This window comes from Impatiens glandulifera, chromosome 8, assembly GCF_907164915.1.
Source record: "Impatiens glandulifera chromosome 8, dImpGla2.1, whole genome shotgun sequence".
Taxonomy (NCBI): domain Eukaryota; kingdom Viridiplantae; phylum Streptophyta; class Magnoliopsida; order Ericales; family Balsaminaceae; genus Impatiens; species Impatiens glandulifera.
In genome coordinates, this window is record NC_061869.1 from 37996935 (window position 1) to 38009022 (window position 12088).

Here is a 12088-nt window from a genome sequence, read left to right on the forward strand (position 1 = left end):
TTCTGATCAGAACTTAAGTATTATTCAGTTCATTACACTTTGTATAATTATGTTTAAAGTATGATATTACTAAAGTCAAGTAGGACCGGTTGAAAATTGACATGAAAAGATCACCTTGAATGGAATTTTCATTTCTCACATTCATGATATGATTTGTCAATTAATTGTATTGATTTATATGATCATTGTTGGGTCTAGTTGTGCTTAAATACAATGACGAGCTCTTTGCTCCTATATTGATATAATTAATTGATAAAATTGTTTAATACAACATATGATTGAGATGACATAAAACTTTAGGCGAATTATGGTCGATACATTTATTTTTGTACATACGTGACCCAGTGGGAGATTGTTGTAATTTTTAGTGTCACTTGTATAATAAGTAATTGTGCATATGTTATATTTAATATAAGTCAAAATAATTTGATCTAATGTGAAATTAAGTTTATGGTTTATGGGTGTATTTGTCATGAATATAAAGTAAGGATACCTAAGTGGAATTTCTAATTTTATGAAGGGGCTAAATTAGAAATTATCAAACTATAATAACTAACTTATTGTTGGTTATATATAATGGTAATGGTCCCCATTTTGAAGTAATGTCAATTCTCTTTTGCGTCCCCATCAGTAGAGAGATAAACCTATTGACTTACTCATCAAATGGAAGAATCATTCCACATAAAGAAAGTCTAAAGATAAAGATATAGAGATTAAAAACTTTTTCTATTACAAGGAAAGAGAAGATTCATGCAATTAATTAAGGTACGATTCCGCCGCATTCAAATTTTATTTCTCACACATTAAATTAGGATTTAATTAGGATAATTCTAAAATTTATTGCTTTTAATCCTTCATTAGTCAGTGGAACTTTTGTTTCCATCTAAAAAGTGGTTTTCAATTTTCGGCAAAATTGGGCTCACAACCGGTGAATTATTGTTTCTCGTCCATTTTCATGTGTTCCTCATCTCATTGCCTTAATTTTGGCATATGGCTCGATTCATTTTGGTGCACCCTAGAAGATTTTACATTTTGTGATTTTTAACTTCTACGGATTTTTTCTTCAAATTATAGCACGTTGTAGATGGAGTCAATTAGGCCAAATATTCTTCCGCTCGTTGAATCAACTCAGCAACACGGGAGTCTCTACACGTGTGTGCTAGACTGCACCCTTTCTCGGGTTTTTCACGCCTGGTTTAGGCCTATGTGCCTGACTAGGTATCTATTGAGCATATATATATATATATATATATATTTAAACGACTTAATATCATTTATTAAAGAACTCCAATTTTGATTAAAATCAGATGAGAGCTTTGATTAAAATTAAATGAGTAAAAGATAGAGAATATACAAAAATCTACCACGTTAATATTCTGATTTAAATAAGAAATTTCATCTTTAACTTAGCTCCGTGAGGCTTTTGTTTTCTCTGGTCTGTCGGCGAATCAAAATGGCTTATGTCCGAGACTTTCATCTTTGATCTCGACTTTTGTCCACTATTATTTCCTCACAAGACGGTCATTTGTTGTTAATAGATCACACATCAATTATCTTTTCAAATTAAATTGAATTACATCGTTTGTAATTGTTTAATGCTAAAATTCCTAACTTGACAAGCTAGTGTAGACTCTTGTTTTTTCTCCGGTCCTGTAGGTGAATCACATTGGCTTCTTTCCAAGACTTTTATATTTGTTCTTGACTTTTGTCCAATATTATTTCCCTTTCAGACGATCATTTTCTGCTAATAAATCCCACAACGACTTCCTCTACAACTTTCATTGGATTAAGTCAATTGGCGTCGTTGAACCAGCAAATCTTTGACAATTTCTAATAGGTCAACTTCCTCTATAACTTTCATTGAATTGAGTCTACTACCTCTATTGAGCCAACAAGGTCTTTGCTTATATGTCAAATTTACTCTCCTCTTCAACTTTCTTTGGATTTTGTCTCAAATCGTTGTTGAGCCTATTGATTCTTTGTTATTGCTAATAGCTCGAATTCGAATTCTGTTTCAACTCTCCTTGAATTATATCTATCATCGTCGTCGAGCCAACAATTTATAGTCATTTCTAATAGGTCTACTTTGACTTACTCTTTCTTATTGCTAATAGCTCGAATTCGAATTCTGTTTCAACTCTCCTTGAATTATATCTATCATCGTCGTCGAGCCAACAATTTATAGTCATTTCTAATAGGTCTACTTTGACTTACTCTATTATTCGTGTTGAATTCTAGTTATTATCGTGGTTGAGTCAATATTTTCCATTATTGTTAATTGGCTAACTCAAATTTCTCTCCATCTTTTTTTTATTTTTTTATTTTTTTTAAAAGGATTTATTTAATAAAAAATAGTTTAAGTATAACGATAAAAGCATGACATGAAAAAAAATTATGTACAAATTTATTAAATTAGAATAATTAACTGACTCGAAGATCTTCAAGAAAGGCAATATGATCTCCACACGAATCCACGAGTTTTTCGTATATAATCTCCGATATTGTCATGATAATGGTATTGTGAATAATCATTAATGGCCTACATTCATTGTTAAAAATTCTCTGATTTCTTTCTAACCATATAATCCACCAAAAAAATAAAAGGATAGATACTCATTTTCTTAGTCTCGCCTTTTTAGTCGCCCCAATCCATGCCTTCCAATAGCCACTAACAATTTTCGGTATAACCCATTGTATCTCTGTCAAATTATATAAAAGACTACACTCCAACCAAAATATGAGATCTTAGTAGGCATCTTAAACTCCCATAAATTGTCCTAACAAATATCAATCGGGATAACCTTATTGAATAAAGTGTAACAATGTCTCACATGATAGTTATTCAGATCACACCACCGCATAGAATCCCGAGAAAACGGATTTAACCCCTTATTTCTAACCATTAACAAAAGTCTATCATTGGGCATGCATTCTTCACTGTTCAATCTTCTTCTATATCTGATACGGTTAGCAAAACCACTAGACCGAATGTCAAAAATATCTTTGTCCGATTAATCTCTACAAATAAAAATAGAAGCAAGCTCGGGGAAAACCTTCGCCAAACATATATAACCACACCAATTGTCGTCTCAAAAACTAATCGAACATTCATCACTCACCATAAAAATTGAATGCTCCTGATAAACCTTTCACATGGCATAAGTATCACCCCAAATTTATCTCCATCTTAAACTAGTTTTCAACTATCGTTATCGTTGAGTCAACAATATTCTTCCAAGTTTCTCTAGTTGCTAATAGGCTCACTTTGATTGTTTTCAATTAAATTGTTTTTTATCTCCCGTCGATATGGAGCGAACAATACTTGCAAGATATTCTTTGGGCACAACTGGCCACTTTTTTAAAACATCCATATTCAATTGACGGTTTTTTTTAAACAACACGGTTTTTAGTTATGGTACTTTCACTTTTGTGAAAACATCCTAAGTTTAGACTTAAAGATTTTGTTTTTGGAAACAACCCATGATTTTGACATAAAGTTCTTTTTATTTCTTGAAAGCCTCCTAAATTTTAATTTAGGGATTTATTATTAAACAATCCATGATTTTGACTTAAGATTCTTTCTCTTTTTAGAAAAATAACATGCTAGGTTTGGTTGATTGATTCTATTTATTATTTTTTTAACTCTATTGTTGACATGGAGTTTTTTTATTTGTTTTATAAAGACCTCCCTAGTTTTGGTTTACGGATTTTGTGTTTTTTAAATGCGCTTTGTTTTGAAATAATAGTTTTATTTATTAATTTTAGAAACCTCCCTAGTTTTGTTTTAAAAATTCTGGTTAATAGGATCGTGATCGCCAAAGGAAACTGTGGTCTCATAAAGGTGAACACTTACACACATACCGATTGATAATAACCCTGTTAGAGGTTAGTATCGGTCTCTATACTTCGCAAGTTGTCACAAACTCTTGAACCGAGTTCAAGTGCGGAAATATTTGTTTCAACTTGAAGCAACAAATGCACGGTTAGCAATGAAAGGACACAAAGTAGTAAGAAGACACAACACAAGATTTATGGATGTTCAGAGATAAAAACTCATACATCATCCCTTCTTCTCAAACCTTTGAGAAGGATATTCACTAGAATATTCAGACCGTTTACAATGCTTATATCGAACAACCGAGGTTTAGTAACTGCTCATTTTCGACCTCTCAATAATTTCACTTTGTTGAACAAAAACAGATTCTGTCAACTTACAATACTCACCACTCACACATAATAGATAAAATTGTAATAGACACTTGTAAGATTCTAACACTTGTGGATATTGAATAGCTTATCAGAAATATAGCTTGAGTAAACGTTTGTTCAAGAAGTATACAAGGTTTTTCATGGTTTTGCAAAGGATGCGAGGTTAAGGTGTTCAATCCGGTTGAGCTTTTGTTCTCTTAAATAGAAATATGACAACGGCCATATTCTTCTTCTTCAACGGATATATTTCCTTGATTGTACTTCGTTTCTTGAATTTAATTGGTTGAAGATCGGTGTAGTACAGCTTTAGGATATCCTTTGATCTTGTTTGATAATAAGTCAACATGGAATTAATTTGATTAATTATTTTCGAGAAGCAGATCATCATACAGTTTTGTCTTCTAATGATTTGGCTGTCTAGAATAATATGGCAAGTAACTGCTCTCAAAATGCTTTATCAGACTTGCACCGAAATAGAAATTAAGGTTAAATTGGCAAACATCTGCTCCCAAGAAGGTTTCATCAGACTTGTATTAAAATAGCAATAATACAGTCTGGACATGTGAAGACTGTCCTCGGCATTTACCAAAATTGTTTTGCATAACATTGAATAGGAAACTGTCGGTTGCGCTTCGTATAAACTGTTTTAGCATATAACCGTTTGTTCTTCTAGAGATAGGACCGAAAATATTATTGTTATATAGCTACTACCGAGTATATAACCGATATGGAGAGTAACTACCGGTTGCGTCTTTTGTGAATAGCCGGGCAGGCTACCGTTGGATAGATACTATCGATTCTGCATTTTCTAATACTGAAGTATGGATACTACCAGTTCCTCTTTTTGGAGTAAAAGTCGGTCATTCTACCGATTGAGCTTCATTTATAAGAAACCGAAGATACTACCGATCAGATTACCGGACATTCTACCGGTTGCGATTTATAACATATAACCGAAGTTTGTCAATCAAGTTGCTGAGCGGTAGAGCCGATTTCTACTACCGAACTAATCCACTACTAGTTGGTTTCCCAGTTCCGCTTCTTATAAATAACCGAACATATAACCGATCAGATTGTCGATTGCGCCGTCTTTATAAAACCGAAGATATAATTTCGGTTGCGCCGTCTTTATAAAATAACCAAGTAGTTTTAATTTCAGTTTCCTACACAAAATTAACTAGATTAAGTTCTTTAGATAATTAATTACTACTAATTAATTATCTAATTTATCTAAAACCAGTTTTTAAATGTCCCTAGTATTAATAAAGGGGTTTTGTTTATTTTTTAGAAATCTCCTTAATTTTGGTTTAGGATTCTATTTTTTTTAAAGCCCCTAAATGTTGATATTGTTGTTTTTGGCACAATTAGAATCCCACATCGGAAGATGATGTGAGTTAAAGAAGTTTCTTAGTATATAAAAGAAACTATATTCACAATTAGAATAAATCCCACATCGGAAGAAGATGAGAGTTAGGGAGGTTTCTTAGTGTATAAAAGAAACTCTCCTCTCTTTGGTTTATTGCACCCAATATTTGTATCTCATTTTCTTATTAATTGATAGTCTTAGTGCTCGGAGACGTAGGAAACATTTTGGTCGAACTCCGTTATCAAATTTTGTTAATGTGTTCTTTCGGTTATTTTATTCTTTTTTGTTTCTGTCAGGGTTTTTTCCAACAAGTGGTATCAGAGCTGAAGGCTCGTCCTTGGCATTATGGAGTCTTCAAAACAGGCACCAACTCCTTCGTCATCCTGGACGAGGACACCGATGTCGAATTTGAAGTTTGCGGTGGAAATCTTTAATGAAACTGGGCATTTTGCATTTGGCAAGGTGAGGTTCTAGATTGTCTTTTTCAGTAGGTTCTAGATATTTCTATTGAGGTCGGAAAGCCAGATGCTATAGATGAAAAAGAAAGGAGTATCATGAATTGGTTGGCATGCGAAACTATTCAATCATGCATTTCTAGAGAGCAGAAGTATGTCGTGAAGAACGAAACTTCTGAACATAAACTATGGAAAGCATTGGAGGATAAATTTCTGAAGAAGAGTGGTTAGAATAAGCTCTTTAAGAAGAATCGGTTGTTCCGGTTTGATTACCAATTAGGTACTACTATGAATGAACATATTACTAAGTTTAATCAATTAGTAGCATATCTGTTAAACATTGATGTTAAGTTTGAGGATGAAGATCTTGCTTTGATGTTGCTATCGTCCCTTCCTGATGATTTGAACACTTAGAAACAACGTTACTTCATGGGAAAGGAAATGTTTCTTTTGATGATGTAAGTTCTTATTTATATAGTCATGATTTGAGAAAGAAAGACAAAAGAAAAAACAAAATAGGTACATCAGATGAAGAATTAATGGTTAGGGCCCGTCAGCAAAGCAAATCAAGGGAAATGAAGAAGATTTGAAAGTAGAGTTGTCAAAGATGAATGTGCTTTCTGTTGTGAGAAAGGACATTGAAAGATTAACTACCCAAAGTTGAAGAGGAAAGAGAAAGTTTTTGAAGATGCAAATGTTGAGGAAAACAAAGGTGACGTAGATTCAGAATATTCTTTATCAATGTCACACACAACATCACATCCTGACGCGTGGATATTGGACTCAGCCTGCACTTTTCATATGACAACAGTTTGAAAGTGGTTCTTTGACTTTAAGAAACTAGATGGTGGAGTAGTTTACATGGGAGATTCTAGTACATGTAAAATAAATGGTATAGGTTCAATCAAGCTGAGAAATGATGACGGATCCACCAGAATTATTAGAGATGCATACAAAATATGAAAAAGAATGTCATTTCTTTGGGGGCCTTGGAGTCAAAAGGCCTACATGTGAAATTGGAAAATGGAATTCTTAAGGTAATCTCTAGAGCGCTGGTGATGTTGAAAGCTATTAGGAAAAGTAATAATTTGTATTACTATCAAGATAGTATAGTTAATGAGATAACAACTATATCAACTTTCGAAAGCAATAACGATTGAAAGGCAACAAAGTTATGGCATATGTGATTGGGACATGATGATGAGAAATCTATGCAAACTCTTGTCAAGCAAGGATTACTGAAAGGTACAAAAGTTTGTAAATTAGATTTTTGTGAACATTGTATTATGGGAAAACAAAGGCGAGTAAAATTTGGCACTTCTGCCCATAACACCAAGGGTATTTTGTATTATGTGCACTCAGATGTCTAAGGACCTGCCAAGACTCCTTCTCTTGAAGGTAGACATTATTTTGTTACTTTTATTGATGATTTTTCCATAAGAGTATGAGTGTTTATTATGAAGAACAAAGATGAATTGTTTGGATTTTTCTTAAATGGAAAACTCAAGTTGAATACGAGACAGGAAGAAAGATCAAAATTCTATGGACTAATAATAGTAGAGAATACAAGAATGATCTATTCCAGAAGTTATGCCAAGAGTGTGGCATAGTTTGACACTTCACAGTCAGAAAAACACCACATCAGAATAGAGTATCGGAACGTATGAACAGGACATTGGTGGAGAAAGTTCGATGTATGTTATTTAATGTTGGGTTAGACAGGAAATTTTGGATAGAAGCTATGTCATACGCTCAACAATTGGTAAATCTCCTACCATCATTTGTACTTGGTGGCAAGACTCCATTAGAGGATGGTCTGGAAAACCTGCAACTAATTATGATTTTTTGCATATTTTTGGTTCTACTATATATTATCATGTAGTTAAATCAAAGTTAGATCCACGAGGAAAGAATGATCTTTTATGAGATTTAATGTGGGAGTTAAATAATATCGCATCTGGTGTTTGGATGCAAAGAAAACTATTATCAGTAGAGATGATCTTTTGATTGTACTCTACAACAGGTAGAGTTTGAGAAGATAAAGATAAGCCCAACTATAAGTGACTCTCTAACGACAGACGAAGAGTCAAATGAGGAAGAGGTTTCGACCCAAGAACCTTCACAACAACATGAATCAATTGCAATGAACAGACCAAGACGAGTTATTAAAAAACTAGGTCGGTTTGTTGACATGGTGGCCTATGCAATTCTAGTCGTAGATGATGTTCCATCCACTTTTTCAGATGTCAGTCGAAGTACTGAAAATGGAAAAAGGAGAGGTGTTATGGAAGATGAGATGCAATCTCTTCAGAAGAATGAGACATGCAAGTTGACGCATCTATGAAAAGGGAAGAAGGCTATTGGTTATAAATGAATCTTTGCTAAGAAAGAAGGATTTCCCGAAAAATTTGTTGTTCGCTACAAGGCAAAATTGGTAGCTAAAGACTACGCTCAGAAGGAATGAGTTGATTATAATGAGGTACTTTCTCCTATTGTTAAACACTCTTCAATTAGAATTTTGTTGGCCTTGGTAGCGTAGATGAATTTGGAGCTAACTCAACTAGATGTGAAGACTGTAGACATACAATGTCATTTGAATGAGGAAATCTATATTTATGAACCAGATGGATTCAAAGTTGCTGATAAAAAAAAATTGGGTTTGCAAGTTGAACAAATCATTGTACGGGTTGAAGCAATCGTCGAGACAATGGTACAAGCGACTTGACAAGTTTATGATGGAGCACAAGTACACAAGAAGCAAATTTAATTCATGTTTGTATTTGTGCAAATTGCAAGATGAGTCTTATATTTATCTACTCTTATATGTTGATGATATGTTGATAGCATCAAAGAGACAATATTAAATTGGAAAATTGAATGCTCGATTGGGTAAAGAGTGTTGAGTTATGGAGCCTATACTTATAATAAACTCTACATTGTTAATTAAAGTTTATTGGGTTTTCTTTTTGGTTTTGGGCTTGGGCCTGACCAAAGTTATTTAGGTTTATTACCTGAATGTTTACCCTATAAATATGTGATTATTAAGGGTTTACATTGTGAAGAGAGAATTTTAGAGAGATAAAGTGTGAGGCAAAAACTCTGTATTCCTTCTTCTTCTTCATAGTGAAATCTGGTGGTGCCTGAAGTGGATGTAGCTCATTTTGAGTGAACCACTATAAATCTGTGTGTTCTTGTGTTCTTCTTTCTTGTGTTTTTTACATATTGTTTTCAAACAGATCGGATTTGGGAGATACAAATCCTAACAACTGGTATTAGAGCAGCTAGGCTAGATCTGACCATTGGAAATGATGGCAAGTGAAAACACTATAGGACATGGGATCGGAAGATTTGATGGGACAGATTATGTCTTCTGGAGAATGCAGATTAAAGATTATCTCTATGGAAATAATCTTCAGTTCCTTTGAGTGAGAACCAGAGAAGATGGATGAAGCTGAATGGAAACTACTTGTTAGACAGGTTTTGGGAGTTGTCCGATTGACGTTAGCCAAGACGGTTGCTCACAATGAGGTAAAGGAGAAGACCACCATGGGTCTGATGAAAGCTCTTTCTGATATGTATGAGAAACCATCTACTAACAACAAGGTACACTTAATGGAAAGACTCTTTTACTTAAGAATGGTTGATGGTACTTCTGTCACTACTCATTTGAATGAATTCAATACAATTGTGAATCAATTGCTATCTATTGAGATTGATTTGGGGGATGAAGTTAGTGCCCTGATTTTGTTAGCATCTCTACCAAATAGTTGGAAACCTATAAGGGAAACAATTAGTAATTCAGTTGGGAATGCTAAACTGAAATTTGTTGAAGTTAGAGATCGTATTCTTGCTGAAGAAGTTCGTAAAATTGATTCTGGTGAAACATTCAAAGGTTTTGCTTTGAATGTGAAAAATAGGGGAAGAGGTAATGATAAAAATTTCAACCGAGGTAAGAGAAGATCTATGTTAAGGAGCAAGAGGAGTCAGTCCAAGTCTGGGAGGACATTTTAGTGCTGGAATTGTGGTAAACAAGGTCATTTAAAGAGGAAGTGAAAAAGCACCGAAGAAAAATGGTGCTGATAAAAATGATACAGCCAAAGTTGTTACAGAATCTGTCACTGATGCGTTACTTCTGTCTGTTGATAGCCCGATAGATTCATGGGTTTTAGACTCAAGAGCATCTTTCGACATCACTGCCCACAAAGAATTAATGGAGAATTATGTGGCTGGAAACTGTGGGAAAGTTTATCTCGCAGATGGTGAGCCACTAGATATTGTTGGCATTGGGGACATCAAATTAAAGATGGCAATGGTTCTGTTTGGAAGATTAGCAAGGTGAGACACATTCCAGGTTTAATGCGCAATTTGATCTCTATTACACAACTTGATAAAGAAGGTCATAATTTCAGTTGTGGAAATGGTGCGTGGAAGGTGACTAAAAGAGCAATAGTTGTTGCTCGAGATCACAAACCTGAAACGTTATACACAACTTCAACTTGCAGAGAATCAGTTGTTGCTGTAGTTGATGACTCGAAAAACAATGAGTTGTGGCATTGCATGTTGGGCCATATGAGCGAAAAAGGGATGAAAATTCTTTTGAAGAATGGACAGATTTCAGAACTGAAGTCTGTTGAACATCAGTTATGTGAAACCTGCATTCTTAGAAAACAGAAACGGGTGAGTTTCTTAAAAATTGGGAAGGAGCTCAAGAAAGAAAGGCTAGAGTTGGTACACACTGATGTGTGGGGACCTGCACCTATTTCTTCTATAGGCGGATCACAATACTACGTGACATTTATAGATGATTCGACAAGAAAGGTATGAGTATATTTTATGAAGCACAAGTCTGAAGTATTTATTATTTTCAAGAAATGGAAGGCTTTGGTTGAAAATGAAACAAATCAGAAGGTTAAGTGTTTGAGATCCGACAACGGAGGTGAATATATCAATTCAGATTTCAAAGTGTATTGTGTTGTGAATGGGATCAGTACGGTGAAGACTGTTCCCCGAACGCCTCAAGAGAATGAAGTAGCTGAACCAATGAATTGAACATTGAACGAGCGTGCTAGAAGCATGAGATTGCATGCAGGGCTGCCTAAAACCTTCTAGGCAGAAGCTATTAATACTACTGCCTATTTGATAAACAGGGGACCCTCTGTTCCTCTTGAATTCAGAATTCTTGAAGAAGCCTTGAGCAATAAAAAGGTAAACCTTTCTTATTTGAAAGTGTTTGGTTGTTTATCATATGTTCATATTAATGAATGTGATAGGAGCAAGCTTGATCCAAAGTCTAATAAATATTTTTTTATTGGTTATGGTGATATCGAGTTTGGTTATCGTTTTTGGGGTAATCAAAATTGGAATATCATTCGTAACAGAAATGTTATCTTCAATGAACAGGTTCTCTACAAAGATTGTGTTGGGAAGACATCAGATGGTGATTCCAAGTTGGAAGAGACTGGTACAGTCAATTTGAGAGAATTTTCAGTTGAATATATACCGACTGTCGAAGAAGAACAATGTGTTGTTGAAGATGAAATTGTTGAGAATGTGGCCTTAGAGGTAAATCAGCAAACACCGGTTATACAATTGAGAAGATCATCAAGGAATCGAAAACCTGTTAAGAGGTGGTCTCCATCTCTGAACTATATCTTGTTGACAGTTAGAGGTGAACCTGAATGCTTTGAGGAAGCAATAAAATCTAATGAATAAGTTAAGTGGGAGTCTGCAATGAAAGATGAGATGGACTCTTTGACGTTGAATCAGACTTGGGAGCTCACTAAGCTACCAAAGGGAAAGAAAGCACTTCACAACAAATGGATCTTCAGGATTAAAGAAGAACATGATAAAACAATGAGGTACAAGGCAAGGTTGGTTGTGAAAGGATTTCAATAGAAAGAAGGTATTGACTACAATGAAATCTTCTCTGCAGTAGTTAAATTGATGACAATCAGAACTATTTTGAGTTTGGTTGTGAAAGAAGATCTTCATCTTCAACACATGGATGTCAAAACGGCTTTTCTTCATTGTGATTTAGATGAAGAGATTTATATGCGAC